Consider the following 14322-nt stretch of genomic DNA (forward strand, 5'->3'; position numbering starts at 1 on the left):
GTGTGTGTCTGTGTGAGATCTTTAGGATATTTTAAAATGCCCAACTAGAACATAGCATCACTATCATTTAATTAAAAAAAGATTTCCCAAATGTACTGATATGGAAGTATCTCTATAATATGTTGTTAAATGAAAAAGCAAGATGCAGGATGGTACTTGCTGTATTAAAAACGAGTTTCTATGAATGTGTCTGCTGTATGTGCATAGAGCCTTTCTTGAAGAATAGGAAATCAGTAACCGTGGCTATTCCGGGTTTGGGAACCAGAACGCGGGGATAGGAGGGAGAGGTCCCACAGTCATGTAGGGGACTTTTGTACATTTTGATTTTTTGTGCAAGTAGCATCATGTATCAACCATTTGAAAAATAAATAAATAAATTGAAAATAAATCTCTAAAAGAAAAGATGTCGCTGTGGTCTGAATGTTTGCGTCTCCACCCGGCCCCCCTTGTCCCTCCCAGATTCTTATGGTGAAATCCTAACCCTCAAAGGTGATGGTATTAGGCGGTGGGACCTTTGGCAGTGCTTCAGTTAAGAGTGTGGAACCCTTCTGAATGAGATTCGTGGTTTATACAAGAGGCTCCCTCGAAATCCCTAGCTCCTTCCACCATGTGAAGACACAGTGAGAAGGTCCCGGCTATGAACCAAGAAGGGGGCGCTCACCAGAAGCCGACCATGTTGGCACCTTGATCTTGGACTTCCCAGCCTCCAAAACTGTAAACAATAAATTTCTGTTGCTTATAAGCCTGTGATGTTTTGTTATAGCAACCCGAATAGACTAAGACAGATAATTTAACGTCTCCAGGAAGATATGGCTAACATAATCACAAAATAATTTAAATAAATGTAAATTTAGCCTTATTTTTCTCTTTCTGACATGCCTCAGAAAGAACCTGGTCAGTGTCTGACAGTAGCCTTCAGGCTGACCCCACATGACACCAGGCTCGCCCTCCAGTTCTCACTAACCACTCCCTGAGAAAGTATGGAACTTATGTCCCAAAGTCTTCCTGTACCCATAAAGACGGAATCTCTTTTGGTGATTCCTCCTAAGTGCCCCAAATTCAAAACAATTTCCCCAGCGTTAGAGCATAAATAGGGAAGTTGGGCCTGGCTGGAGTCAGTGGCCTAAGATTAGGGACCTGGACTGGAGCAGTTCTCATCGCGGTGCAGGTTCTTGAACTTGACTGCACTTCAGAATCACCTGGGTAGTTTCTTAGAATAGCACCTTCCTAGAGACTTTGTCTCAAGGTAGGGTCAGAAATCTGTATTTCAAACAAGTGTCCTGGGGTTCCTGATGAACAAGGGATTACTATTTGAGAAAAAGAATAGCCCAGACTGTGTATCCTTATGGACTGAGGATGATGACTGAGTTTTAATACCAATTCAAGCTTTTTTCTTTTTTCTTTTTAAGCGGAGGCCCTGGGATCGGTGACAGTCAAAAGTCAAACAAAGCAGTTGCCCTCCCCCGCTACGCCAGAGGTCAAACAGGATGCGTCTCAGATGGAGTCTGCTGATGCAAACAGGATCTGGAGAGAAATAGCAATTTTTCCTTTTCACTCTGAACCTCCATCCGACCAGTTCCGGAAACAGTCCTGATTAGAGCATAATTGATTTGGACTCGGTGAGCAGAGCAGCCAGGCCTGCACGCGGCCTTCCCGCGCTGTGCAAGCTGTGCAGGATCATCTGACTCTTTACTGCGTTCAAAGCAATATGACATGACATGCGCTGGTTTTCTAACAACTTTGCAAACCAAGTAAGATTATAGAGTCAATGGCGGTGCCAACCATACTTCAGAGAAACAGCAGGGCATTTCCATCCAACCCCCAATGACAGCAAACAAACTCGAGGCATTTCAGTTGCATGAATACTAAGGCTAGTCACACAGGATTTGGGGTCTTTTTCTGGTCAGGAAACGGTCATGTATTACTTTCAAAGCTGAATTGGTTATTCCAGTTTAGACAAGGATTCTAAACAGTTTGCTTTTTTGTTTTTTTCCACCACACACATCATAGAGTGACTATAATTCAAATTTATCAGAGATTGAAAAGACAAACCAAATAAACACAAAAACCATAGTACCAGAAGGCTGGGAGGAAATGAGTTGAGTCGGAGAAGAATTCCAGCAGGGACTTTTTGGACAGTGTGTTAGACTCCTTACTTTCAAGTAGTTGTTTCCTCTTTTTGCCCCCGTCTGTGTCAGGACCCAATTGAACTGCAAACGGGCCACCAGCCAACCAAGTAATAACTGCTGGTCTGAAGCGTCTCTTAGGTCTACACCACAAATTCTCCTCCTTGAACTCACTGTTTCCCAAGATCAGGTTTACACAACCCAGTTACTCAGGTAAGTCCCAATGCCAGCAGTACTGTACATGTGTTAACTGTGAATTTACAGGAAAGCACAGGCATTCTGCCACGACATGGTCAGATATAGGAGATGTTTATACCATAGCTCCAAATGGCTTAAGTTTAGCAGTGTGCCATTTCATTTTGTTCTATGTAGACCTGAAACCAATGTCCTTTGTGCCCCAAACAAGCAAGCAAACAAACAAACAAACAAGCAAACGTATTCCTTTGATCCTCGTTTGGAGTTTTTTATGATACAAAATAAGCTTTTTTGACAACTTTTGTTTAAACCTTTGTATTACGGAAAATTTTCAAGGATCAAATGTAGAAGTAGAGAGAATAATATAATACTCTACTAATTTAAACAATTATCAATTTATGGCTAGCCCCTCGCTTCCATTCCAGGATTATTTTGAAGCAAAAACACACCATGTCATTTCATCTATAAATATTCATCATGTAGCTCTAAAAGTAAAGATGATCTATAAACAAACACAATACCATTGTCATATTTTTAAAATTAATATTACCTCTTTAATATCAACCAGTATCCAGTCATCTACCGATTTTTAAGCAGAAATCTTACAGAAAATGTTACTGATGAAACTCTCACAATTCCTGCTTTGCTACAGGAGCTGTGTGATCTCCCCGCAACCCAACTCCCCAAGGCAGGGATGCTTAAGAATCAGATGCACAAAAGTTCTTTCAGGGACTTGAGACTGAACTCATGTGTCAAAACCTCCCCGGCTGTGGAGACTGGGTCTGATCCTCCAGCACTGTTGACTTTGGTCTGGATGTTTATCCATTCATTTTTCAGACCTCCAGTTGCTTGTTTATCTTGGCCATCCCTTTCCAGCCCGAGACTTCCCACACCCTGCCATCTGGCACCCTCTCTGGTTTCATTCCCACAGCCCCCGCTCTGAGCAGAAACCTCACCGGAAGCCTAGATCCTGCAAAAGGTCCTGAGTGCTGGGTCCGTGCTTCTGTACCCTAATCTTCCTGGAGGAAAGAAGGATGCAAAAGGAATTTTTGGAGAACATTCTCAAGGGTCATTACCAACAGACTATATAACTCTCTTTATTGTCAAGTGATAGACAGATTCATAGTCAATAAATAGCACAATGCCTTGGTAAAGCTTATTCCATTGAGGCAAACTTAGCAATCCAGTGTTAGAAGGAGGCTGGCGGCTCCTTTTCAAAAAAATCCATCATATCACTAAATATTCAACTTGTGTCCTTAGACCTACAAATCACTCTAGTCAAGATAGCAAACTTTTTAGCTGTGAGGATTTAAATTTTATTTAGATTAACAGAACATTTTTGATGGTAAAGAAAGTTTTTAATTAATCCCATGCAAACCGAAGCAGCTAGGTTGTTGATTTCCGGCAAATAAGTCTACTCACCGTTTCCCACTTTCATGCTGTCCTGCTCCCCTGACTTGTCAAACTGCCCAGCCCTTGAAGGCTCTATGATCATCCAGGCCAAAGAGCTTCCCTCTCTAAATTCCAACAGACGTGGCACCATCTCTGTCACCACGATGCCTTTAACAGTTCCTGAGAAACACTGGCGCTGGGCATCGTGCTTTGTCTTTAAGGTGTTATCTCATTTACCTCCAGTGTGTTATCTCTATTAAAGAGCTCCAGGAGGAAAGACATCGTTTCATAAATGAGCAGAAGAAGGAAACACCCAAGGTCACAGGGGCAGTAAATGACAGAACTGGACTCTATCTATGGCTTAGAGGACCTCCCCTCAATCTTGAAACTACATTACCTTAAAAAAATCATATTCCGGGGGTCAGCCCAGTGGCTCTGGCGGTTGGAGCTCCGTGCTCCTAACTCCGAAGGCTGCCGGTTGGATTCCTACATGGGCCATTGTTCTCTCAACCACAAGGTTGCCTGTTCAACTCCTCGAGTCCCACAAGGGATGGTGGGCAGCACCACCTGCAACTAAGATTGAACACGGCACCTTGAGCTGAGCTGCGGCTGAGCTCCTGGATGGCTCAGTTGGTTGGAGCGCGTCCTCTCAACCACAAGGTTGCCGGTTCGACTCCCGCAAGGGATGGTGGCTGCACTCCCTGCAACTAGCAACGGCAACTGGACCTGGAACTGAGCTGTGCCCTCCACAACTAAGAATGAAAGGACAACTTGATTTGGAAAAAAGTCCTGGAAATACACACTGTTCCCCAATAAAGTCCTGTTCCCCTTCCCCAATAAAATCTTTAAAAAAAATCATATTCCGCCTTGTGTTGTCAAAATATGATTATGTATATGTGCCCTCTACTTGACCTAGTCTATGTGTTTAGCACAGTATCTGGCAAACGTAGGTGCTTGTGTTTGATAAATGTTAGCTATTATTGTTGTTGTTGTTATCAGCAATATTTGCCGTGTGTACAGAACAGTCTCACTTCCATGCTGAGGGCTGTTGCAGAAGCAGAAGATGAAACTCAATCCTTATTGTCGCCAGATGTGGCAAATAAAAGTACGGGACGCGATACTTGGGACATAACTTATACTAAAAAGGCATTTGTTGCTTCTCTGAAATTCACACTGACCTGGGCATCCTGTACTCTTCTGGCAGCTCGAGCCGAGGGACAGAAGAGCAGCCAGCAGAGATGACGGCGGCCCTGTGGAGGAAGAGGAGCCTTCCCTCTAAGCCATACGGTGCTGACTCGTGGTGTTGCAGGAGTTCTGAGAAGAGAGGGCACCGTGGATGCTGGACAACCAGCAAGGACTTCACAAAGGAAGTGGGGCTCCCAAGTCACACAGAATGGGGATTTTAAAGGCTTCTAGGCCAGAAAAAGGATTAATGGAAGCAGTCACAGGCCAAGTGGCTTCTAACATGAGCTTATTATGGAAATAAATTCACAGAACAGAGCTGGAAGAGAGGATACTGCTTTAAGTTGTTTTTGAAAGACCTAAGATAGTGAATTGCCCATGGCATTAACCCAGACTGGGCCAAGCAGCACAGTTCCTGTAAGGCCAGAGGTGTCCACATTCCTGGTCTCTTGCTAGAAGTGGAATAAGCACGTCCCTAACTTCTGAGCCCCACCAGGCTCCAGAGAAAAGCAGTCGAGATGTTCTGTGGAATGGGGTAAGTCTGAGCTTTGTTGGGGAAAAGAAAGAGAAGCATGACTGCTATCTTGGAGAGATGCTCCCTCAGAAGCAAGGGTACGGCCTTAGTCCCCTCATGTGGAGACGTGAAGTCAGAAAGATTAGATGATGCACTACATAGAGGCAGACCGTTATTCGGTGTCTTTATGTGTCAGGCACTGTAAAGACATGATATGATTTCATTCTCATAAGGATCCTATTTTATATTGCAATCCTCATTTTACAGAGGAGGGAAACAGAAGTTCAGAGAGCTTGGGTTATTCACAGCGTATCACATAGCTAGCAAGTGGCAAAGCCAGGACTCACATTTCAGATCTGCCAGATTTCAGATCCTGTTCCCTTTCTCTCCCACCACCCTGACATGAGCCAGTTTCTGTTAGTCATTTTTAAGGAAACACTCCTGTTGTCTTCTGCTTACAGGAAAATGACGATGTTGCCATCACTGTGACAGATTGCTTCTGGCTCACCTTGGTAACCGGAGTCCTCCTGGGTACTCAACTCTATCTTCCGATGTGTGTGTGTGGGGGGGCCGGGGGGCATGTCAGTGAGTCCTCATTCCCATGCTTGTGCCCTGCGGAGGGCACATTCTCCCCCTGGTGCTCGCATCTGGATCCCTCAGGCGTCTCTTGCTGGAGTGCTAGGTGGGTGCTCAGTGCCACTGAAGCCCCTCAACAGGCCTCAGTCTGGGTTAGTGACTATGGAGGCCTCAGGTCCCCCAGGCCCTCCTAGGTGGTGTCTCCACCAAAGAAAGAAGAGGAGTACAAGTGCATCTAATTGAAATAACTTTCCAGGTGCGGGGAACAAAATCCAGGCAGATTACAGGCCAGCGCAGGCTAGCCACTCACTAGCTTTTGCAGATGTCTAGAAAGGGCCCACGTTTGACCCAGAGTAGAGGGAAAGACACTTCCAACCATAAAGAGTCAAATGTTGAAGTTGGAGGGCTATGAAAACAAGCTATCTAATTGATTGGAACATGTTTTTCTAGCAGCTTTGGGCTAGAGCTGTGATTGCCTCCTGCAGGGATTTCTGACCTCATCCTTTCTCCCCCACCCTTCCAACTGTAACTACAGGGTTTTCCCGTTGCAGCCTAACATATGGTTTGCAGCAGGAAGTGCGAAATCCCAGGAATGAGCAGAGGCTCAGGTTTCACGCTCAAGAGAGACTCAGGTGAGCTACAAGGAATGGCCTTTGTTTCCTATGAAAACAGAATGTTTAGTGACCTCTTGGTTTGGAATGAGGTAATTAATTCTCCAGAAACTCTCCAGTTTCCTGGGCAACAAAATCAATGCGTTGTTGATAGAAAAAACGGGGGATAATAAGTGGTTTAAATTACAGATTTTCTTTTCTCTCTCTCGCTCTTTCTTTCTTTCTTTCTTTCTTTCTTTCTTTCTTTCTTTCTTTCTTTCTTTCTTTCTTTTCTTTCTTAAAAAAAATAGGGATTTCTTCCTCACCAACCCAAAATATAAAACAAAACAAAAAGGGTATAAAAAATTCAAACAACACCCAGAGCACACAAACACACACAAACATAACTCTCCCTCTTCATCCTTTGACTCAGCCTCACTCTTTAAAAAATTTTTAAGTTTAGTGCTATATGAATACGAGTATGCTCGAGAAGGTAGGGAAAGAGAAAGGTGGATCAAATTCCACGCATAAGTGTACACAGAACAAGAAAATCTGTACCTATTCTTCAGGCCAAAGATTCTCACTCTGAGTAGGGTGATGGTAGGGTCAGCATATCAGAATTCCTGGGGGTGTCACAGGGAGAGAACCAGTAGGACATTTTTGTTTATCAAAAAGCATTGAGGATTAAAAAAATAAAAATGACCAAGAGAGTGGATTAGACTTCCTTGGCTTTTTTCCATTTCAAAAACAACTCAGTGAAGTTTTGCTTTGTAATGACCAAGAACCAGGTAACGGTGTGGTCTCCTTGGAAACCCTATTCGCAGGACTTTCTGAACTCCTGGCTGAAGTCAAAACCTATTTTCACCCTCCCTTTCTCACTGGGGCAGCAAGAATTTCTCACTGCGTGACCTAAGAACATAGACTCCAGAACCAAAATGCCTGCGTTCAACCCTGGCTCTCCCAGCTTCTGTATGTCACCAAATGTACGATGCCATCATCTCATCAAATGTAAGACACATATAATGATGTGTAAAACACATTATTATTTTAAGCATCACTAAGAAAGAAAAAAAGCTGCCAATTGCATTATGGCACTGTGCTGATATGCCATCAATTCTAAGGCACATCTTAATTTCAGTGATGCTGAAATGTGAGAAAAATTTGTCTTAGCATTGATGAATTATGGCATTTGTTTTGGAAATTTAATCTTTCTCTAACTTCACCTCTCTATGTTTCACCTTCCCACTTACACAATGAAAATAATCATGGTACCTGCCGAATCGGGTGATTGTAAGGATTCAATGAGTTGGTTCACATAAAATGTTCAGAACATTCCTTGGCACATAATAAGCTCTAAATTAGCTATTCTTCTTATTCAATATCTACCACTCAACTTGACAAATACTTGCTCAAATATAGTGTGGAGGTTTTCATGGTTGTCATTCCTGCAAGGGGATAAAACAGCATGGTAACACCCACATATTGCAAACTGTGATTTTGGAGAAATAAAGCAGGCCAAACTGGAAGAATGGTAACAGATCGCTTCTCTCTGCCTTGGCCTCTGGTGGTTTTTTTCCAAGTACACCCTGGTGCCCACAGGAAAGTGCCTGGCTGGTCTGGTAATTGTTCTGTTGTGGGAAGAGTTTTTGTATTCATGATGCTCTTGTGGATTATTTTTGCCAAGTTTTTTGTTGCTCTAAGCACTTCCTGGAGGCACCACAACCATAGCAGGATCCTGACCTCAGAGGGATGCCAGGTGGGGTCTGATACAAATACTTCATGCTGTGCATGGGCCAGATGGTTCCATGCAGCAAGAATTACTTCATTCACAAAAAGTCAGAAATAAGCTGATTTCACTATTTTAGCCCTAACAAATGGGAAAGTGAACAACTCTATCTTGATACGAAGGCCCATGTTAGTGTAACTCATTTTTACAAATTGATGAACATAGGTGCAAATGGGACCAAAGTAATTGTTGTTGAGATGTAGTTGACTCAGAATTAAAACCCCTAAGGGCAAGGCTCCAAGTCCACATATGTTTTCCAGTCTCTTGGAAACTCTTGCATTTTGTTGTTGTCCTTAGCCTTCTGTTATCCTTAACTTCCTCCTGAAGTTATTGAAGAAATAGATATTTGGATGATTAGAATGTGATCTAGCTGGCACTAATTTAAAGGCACATGTCTGTTTTTACACTCAACCAAGTTTGATCAAAAAAAAGAAACTGTGTGGGAGTTGGCACCAGGGCTTAGAAAGCCTAGCTTCAGACTTTGAGAAAAATTACTGGATTGGGGGTTAGGAAACCTAAGTCCTAAGTTCTTTTTTGACTCACCCAAAGGTTACTCTTCACCAATGTTTGGTTCTTGGATTCTTCATCTATAGAGTCTCTCCTAGCCCTAAATCTCTATGATGTAAGGAATTCAGGAAATATTTGGCTCTGCTGGGCACCTGTAAACACCATGTAATGGTTAATTTTATGTGTCTACTGGCCAGGCTGTAGTCAAACGCTAGTCTGGAGATTGCTGTGAAGGTACTGTGTAGACGTGGTTAACATTTACAATCAGTTGACTTTAAGGAAAGGAGATTACCCTCCATAATTTGAGTGGGCCCCATCCAACCAGTAGAAGGTCTTAAGAGCGAACACTAAAGTTCCTTAGCGAAGAAGGAATTCTGCCTCAAGAGTGTAACATAGAAATCGTGCCTGCGTTGAAATCCTATTGGCCTGCCCTACATATTTTGTACTCAAGCCTGCAACACCAGCTCTTACTTCAATTTCCAGCCTGCTAGCTTTCCCTAAGGATTTCAGAGTTGCCAGCCCCCACAGTCGCATGAGCCAATTTCTGAAAATAAATCTCACTTTCTCCTCTCTCTCTCGATATAGATGTACATTTTCTACTAGACCACTTGCCCTGACTCACCTTGCACTTGACCTTCCTACCTGACCCTCCCAGCTCCTGGCTTATTTATATACACACGAAGTTGCCTCACCACTTACCTCTACATTTCTAGCTTCAACCTTGTGTTGACCATGATGTAAACTTTCTTCTTGGCCCGGCTGTTTACTTCCCTGAATAAAACTTCCTCTCATCTGCCTCCAACTGTGAGACCTCACAGAGTGAGCCCAAGGGACCTGGATAGGTATGACTGAACGCAGCGAGGTGCAGGCTCGGCCTCCACGGCACCTGCCTTTCTGTGCTTCGGTGGCTTAAAGCATTCTTGCCCTATGTACTTCTGCTCAGAAATCACAGTGTTCCCGTACTTTACACAGTGTTCCCATACTTTTCCAAAGGGTTAAAATGTAACCAGACTCATTTTCATCTCCTGGGTGTTGTATTTCCTATTCATGTCACAAGAGAGCAGTGGTTATAGGACATGTTTATTAATTAAAAAGGAATTTGTATAATTACCTTTCACTTATTCGCAAGGGACATTTTGAAAAGTAAGCATAGTTGTATGCGTGTGTATGTGTGTAAAGTTATTTTACAGCAAATGTTTGCGAAGCTCTTGGAGATCCATGGAGGAAAGTTGCCTGGCCAATGCCAAGAATTATTAGAAACACAAACTTTGCTATTGTTGACCCTATGCTAGAAGGCTCTTACCACCTACCAAGTGTTTACCTTCATAAGGGGCACCTCACAGGGAGTCTAGGGCCTATTATGACTTCAATGCTTTGCCATTCTATGAGGTCTAAAGGGTCCTGTGTATGGCCTCTCAGTTTGCTGTGTGTTGAAGACATGTAGGTATTTTGCTCTCCCTTATACTCTAGTGGAATCAGGCCGAGTTCATGTTACATAACGCCACAGTCTCTGTAATGTGCAACTTCTGAGGAGGAGGCAGCAGGGAGAACAAAGGCACCTGCCCTTTGCCAGACCCTCCATGCTCTGCCAGTGCACCTGCGGAGAGCTCGGAGGGCTCGGCCTGGAAGAGAGACTGCTATTATGTTTCATTGTGTAGATGACACAGGACCTTTCCAGGACAGGCTGGACTGGGAAAAAAAAAAAAAAATCTCTGCTTTGTTTCTTGGCCAGGTTTTATCCAAGGTCTCCTAGGGCTGAGGGATCATGAAACAGCTGCCTCGCTGAACCCCTGCCTTTCACTTCACCTGCTTTGAGAAATTTGATCGACTCAGACAAAGACATGAAATATTCAAAGGAAGCTCCCAGCGAGCAGTGTCTCAACAGCTTGTGGGGTTAAATCGGGGAAGTGTCACGTGTGGGTTATGCCTCAGTAGGACTTGTCCACAGTTCAAGTCTGATCTGTTGGTGTGCTAAGTCAGAGTGAGATTTCGTTACTATTCTTAAGTATAAGATAAGCATCACTCTGCCATTGCTTGTCTCTGCTACGATTGGAGAAGCTATCAGTTAGGGCCCCTTCTGTTGAGACAGGAGCTCAATTCAAATTGGTGTAAGTGAAAAAGGAAATGTATTGGATTTGACTAGCTAAAAAGCCCAAGGCTAGTATAGCTTCAGGAGTGGCCGCTTCATGGCTCAAATGAGGTCATCAGGACTTGGTTTCTCTCCATCTCTAGGCTCTGCCTTCTGTTTGATTGGCTTCATTTTCAGCCTTCCTGTGGTGGGCCCCAACAGCTCCAGACTCCCCCTTGTGGTGGCAAGGTGGCTGCAATAGTTCCAGCCTCTATAAAGCAGGGCTCAGCAAACTTTTTCTGTAAAGGTGCCAGATAGGAAATCTTTTAGGCACATGAGCCATACAGTTTCTGTTGCAGCTACTCAACCCAGCTGTTTGAGTGCAAAAGCAGCCATAGGAAATATGTAATCGAATGAGCATGGCATGTTTCAATAAAACTTTATTTAAAAAACTGACAGTATGCCTAGGCTATACTGGCCTGTGGGCTATAGTTTGAGGAGTCCTGGAACTATAGAGTTGTTAAACAATAGCTGGCCAGCCAGGGACTAAGCTCTCAGCTTTCCTTGTAATTGGGTATGGCCACCACGACTGAGTTCCAGCCAATGGAACATGAGTGGACGTTATGTGGACCATTTCTGGGTCAAAGTTTTAATTAGCAGGTATGCCCCGTCACACTCTCTTTACCTTCTGAGACTGAATGCACACGATGAGGAAGTTCTAGGAGTGGCAGAGCCACAGGACAAAGGAGTCTGATTCCTGAATCACTGTGTGGAGGGGAGTCACCCAGCGATCAGCAACAACTGCCTTAGACTGTTATGTGAGTGGGAGAAATTGTTTTATTTTGCTCGAATCATTATACATTTTGGGTCTATTTTTAACAGCAGTTTGCCTACCTTAAGTAATGCAGAAGTTGGTGTTAGAAATGGAGTGCTAATGTAAGAAACACCTAAACTATGTGGCACTAAGTAGTGCAGCGAGAGACGAGAATGCAGATTAGGCTGCAGAAATGGTGACCCATTTAATGCAGCGGCAAAACATTTGTTAAAACTGTTGCCAGAGATCATTTAGAATGGAGAACAAGATGAACCTGTAGCTCGAGGGGAAACCATTAGAAAGAGACAAAATGTTAGTGTGTCTTAGAGTTGAGTTCCTTGTTACTCATAACAAGTTATTACTAGACAAATATCCCTGGCACTAACTGACCAGTTTATAAGCAGAAATAAAAGGAATGAAGAGAACCTCCCAATTTAGAAAAGCCTATTGATTCTAGGTTTCCACGTGGTAAGAAAGAAGACTGGAAGAAAACAGACTTTGAAAAGACTAAATCCCGTTAAGAATTAGAAAAGACTGAACTCCATTAAGAATTCTCTGTTAAATATAGCAGCTCAACCCCTGCGGCAAAGATCAGATTAAAGGTGTAGCATTTCCACTCAAGTATAATGTTTGGATGGCCTCAAGGTATCTGCCATTAAATTGAGAGAAAGCTATAGAGACAAGGAAGGAAATAATTTAGGCCTCAGAACTCTGTCCAGGAAAGAATTTTGGGTGTGGTTGCTGGCACTTGGAATATACTGGAAGCAAATAAATGAGAAGCTTACTAAGTTGTGGAGGGAATTGCATTACTAAAGAAATCACAAACTTGGTTGAAATAATTGATTGGTCAAACCTTACCCTTTGGTGCTAGATTTGCATGAGCAGAAAGTGGACTATGAAGGCTGTAGAGTTCAAGGAAGGCCATTCAGAAGTGGCCAAAAAGGATAATGAACAAGGAAGGATACCCAAGAGGGTGGAGTACGAGTCCTAGAGAAAACTAGACAGTGAATTCCTCCCAGAGAGCAGATTGAAAGACTAAGCAGGAACTTACACCCTCTTCAGGCAGTCTGCATATTACCCACATAGCGGGTTGCACCATGCCGTTAACCGAGGACTCTGTTTTTCCCATTCTCCCCTATTCCCGTTTCTTACTGCAGTTATCAACTCCCTGCTCCACCAAGGTATAATGGCTGTGTGTTAGAGGGGCAGATAACTGGTCTTTTAGTTAATAAATTGCTGGACCGTGAGGAGACCGGTACAGATCTGATTTGGAAGACGTTGCATCCTCAAGAATCCCAGACTTTGAACTGGATGTAGTGAATCAGTGGAGCTTTGGGGTGTCTTCCTTGAGGGGAGGCTATGTGAGATGAAGAGTGCACATGGATAGTGTCTGGAAGGGCAGACTGTGATAGGCTGACAGCTGTTTACTGAAAATCCATTTCCTCTTCTTTAATGTATAGCTCGACCACACTTGCCAGGCTACACCTGCAGTGAGATGTGGCTACATGAGTGAATTCTAGCCAACAGAATGTGAGTGAAGTGTTGCAGGCCATTTCCAGGCCAAGAATGTCCTGTGTCCCCTCCTCGCTTCATGCCCCTTCTGCTGTACATCCATAGTGATGAAGACCTAGACGCTCGAGGATAGCACGGCCACAGTTGGAAGGAACCTGGTTTCTGACTCATCACGTGGAGAAGAGCTGTTTTCAGACTATTGAGTAACAATAACAACAAAATCATATTGTTTTTGAGCCATTATACAATTTTGTGTACTTGTTACCACAGCTTAACCTGCTTAATATAAGAAGCAACATGGTCTCTCTCTGCTTAACCCTTTCTCACTTTCTCACTCTGAAGACAGGGTTTGTTGCTCCTCTGCTTGTAACCCACATATTAGCTGGAACTTCCCTTTTCCTTGAGTTCTAGGTGAAACTGGAACGAACTCTCAATCCCTTGTCCTAGGGGGTATCCAAAGCCTTTTCCAAGACATCGCTGTATTTCCAATGCCAATGGAGCTTCTGTTCTTATGGGTTCTTTCCCCTCTGCAGTTCTTCAGGTCAAATGGTCTCTGTTCTTTTCCTCAGTGACCACACATGAAGCTCAGACCCTCTTCTGACTTACAACATACATACACATCACACATACTTCCACTCACACAAATTATTTATGAGCATGAGAAGTTGTATTGACAAATTGGTGAGGAAGAAATGGAGGAAGAGCTTACAACCATTGTAATGCAACCGTGGTACAGGAAACAGTAGGTGTCATCATTCTGAAATCACCCCTTCTACTGGTGAGTTTCACTGGCCCCTTACTGTCCCTGGTCTGAACTGATCCCCTTGGTTTTCACCCTCCGCTCTCGCTCTCGCTCTCGCTCTCGCTCTCGCTCTCGCTCTCGCTCTCGCTCTCGCTCTCGCTCTCGCTCTCGCTCTCGCTCTCGCTCTCGCTCTCGCTCTCGCTCTCGCTCTCGCTCTCGCTCTCGCTCTCGCTCTCGCTCTCGCTCTCGCTCTCGCTCTCGCTCTCGCTCTCGCTCTCGCTCTCGCTCTCGCTCTCGCTCTCGCTCTCGCTCTCGCTC

At 43.9% G+C, this 14322-nt stretch overlaps 2 long non-coding RNA genes across 5 annotated transcripts in view; one reads left to right on the forward strand and one right to left on the reverse strand.

The window, feature by feature from the left end:
- Positions 1-3979, forward strand: part of LOC141572895 (uncharacterized) — a 42505-nt gene extending 38526 nt beyond the window's left edge. For all 3 annotated transcript variants that reach the window (XR_012498432.2, XR_012498431.2, XR_012498430.2), the window contains exon 3: positions 1410-3979. This is a non-coding gene — a long non-coding RNA (uncharacterized LOC141572895). The remainder of the gene's footprint in view (positions 1-1409) is intronic.
- The window catches only part of LOC141572894 (uncharacterized), a 30599-nt gene extending 20715 nt beyond the window's left edge, over positions 1-9884 (reverse strand). The window contains exons 1-3 of one of the 2 annotated variants that reach the window (XR_012498428.2): positions 9568-9884; positions 4892-5027; positions 4149-4286 (exon numbers count right to left, since the gene is read on the reverse strand). This is a non-coding gene — a long non-coding RNA (uncharacterized LOC141572894). Of the gene's footprint in view, positions 1-4148; positions 4287-4891; positions 5028-9567 lie in introns of those variants that run through there. The other variant, XR_016018884.1, reaches the window with a different exon arrangement.
- Between the last annotated feature and the right edge of the window lie 4438 nt (positions 9885-14322).

This window comes from Rhinolophus sinicus, chromosome 15 (assembly GCF_057876585.1).
Source record: "Rhinolophus sinicus isolate RSI-liver-muscle chromosome 15, RSI-T2T, whole genome shotgun sequence".
Lineage (NCBI taxonomy): Eukaryota > Metazoa > Chordata > Mammalia > Chiroptera > Rhinolophidae > Rhinolophus > Rhinolophus sinicus.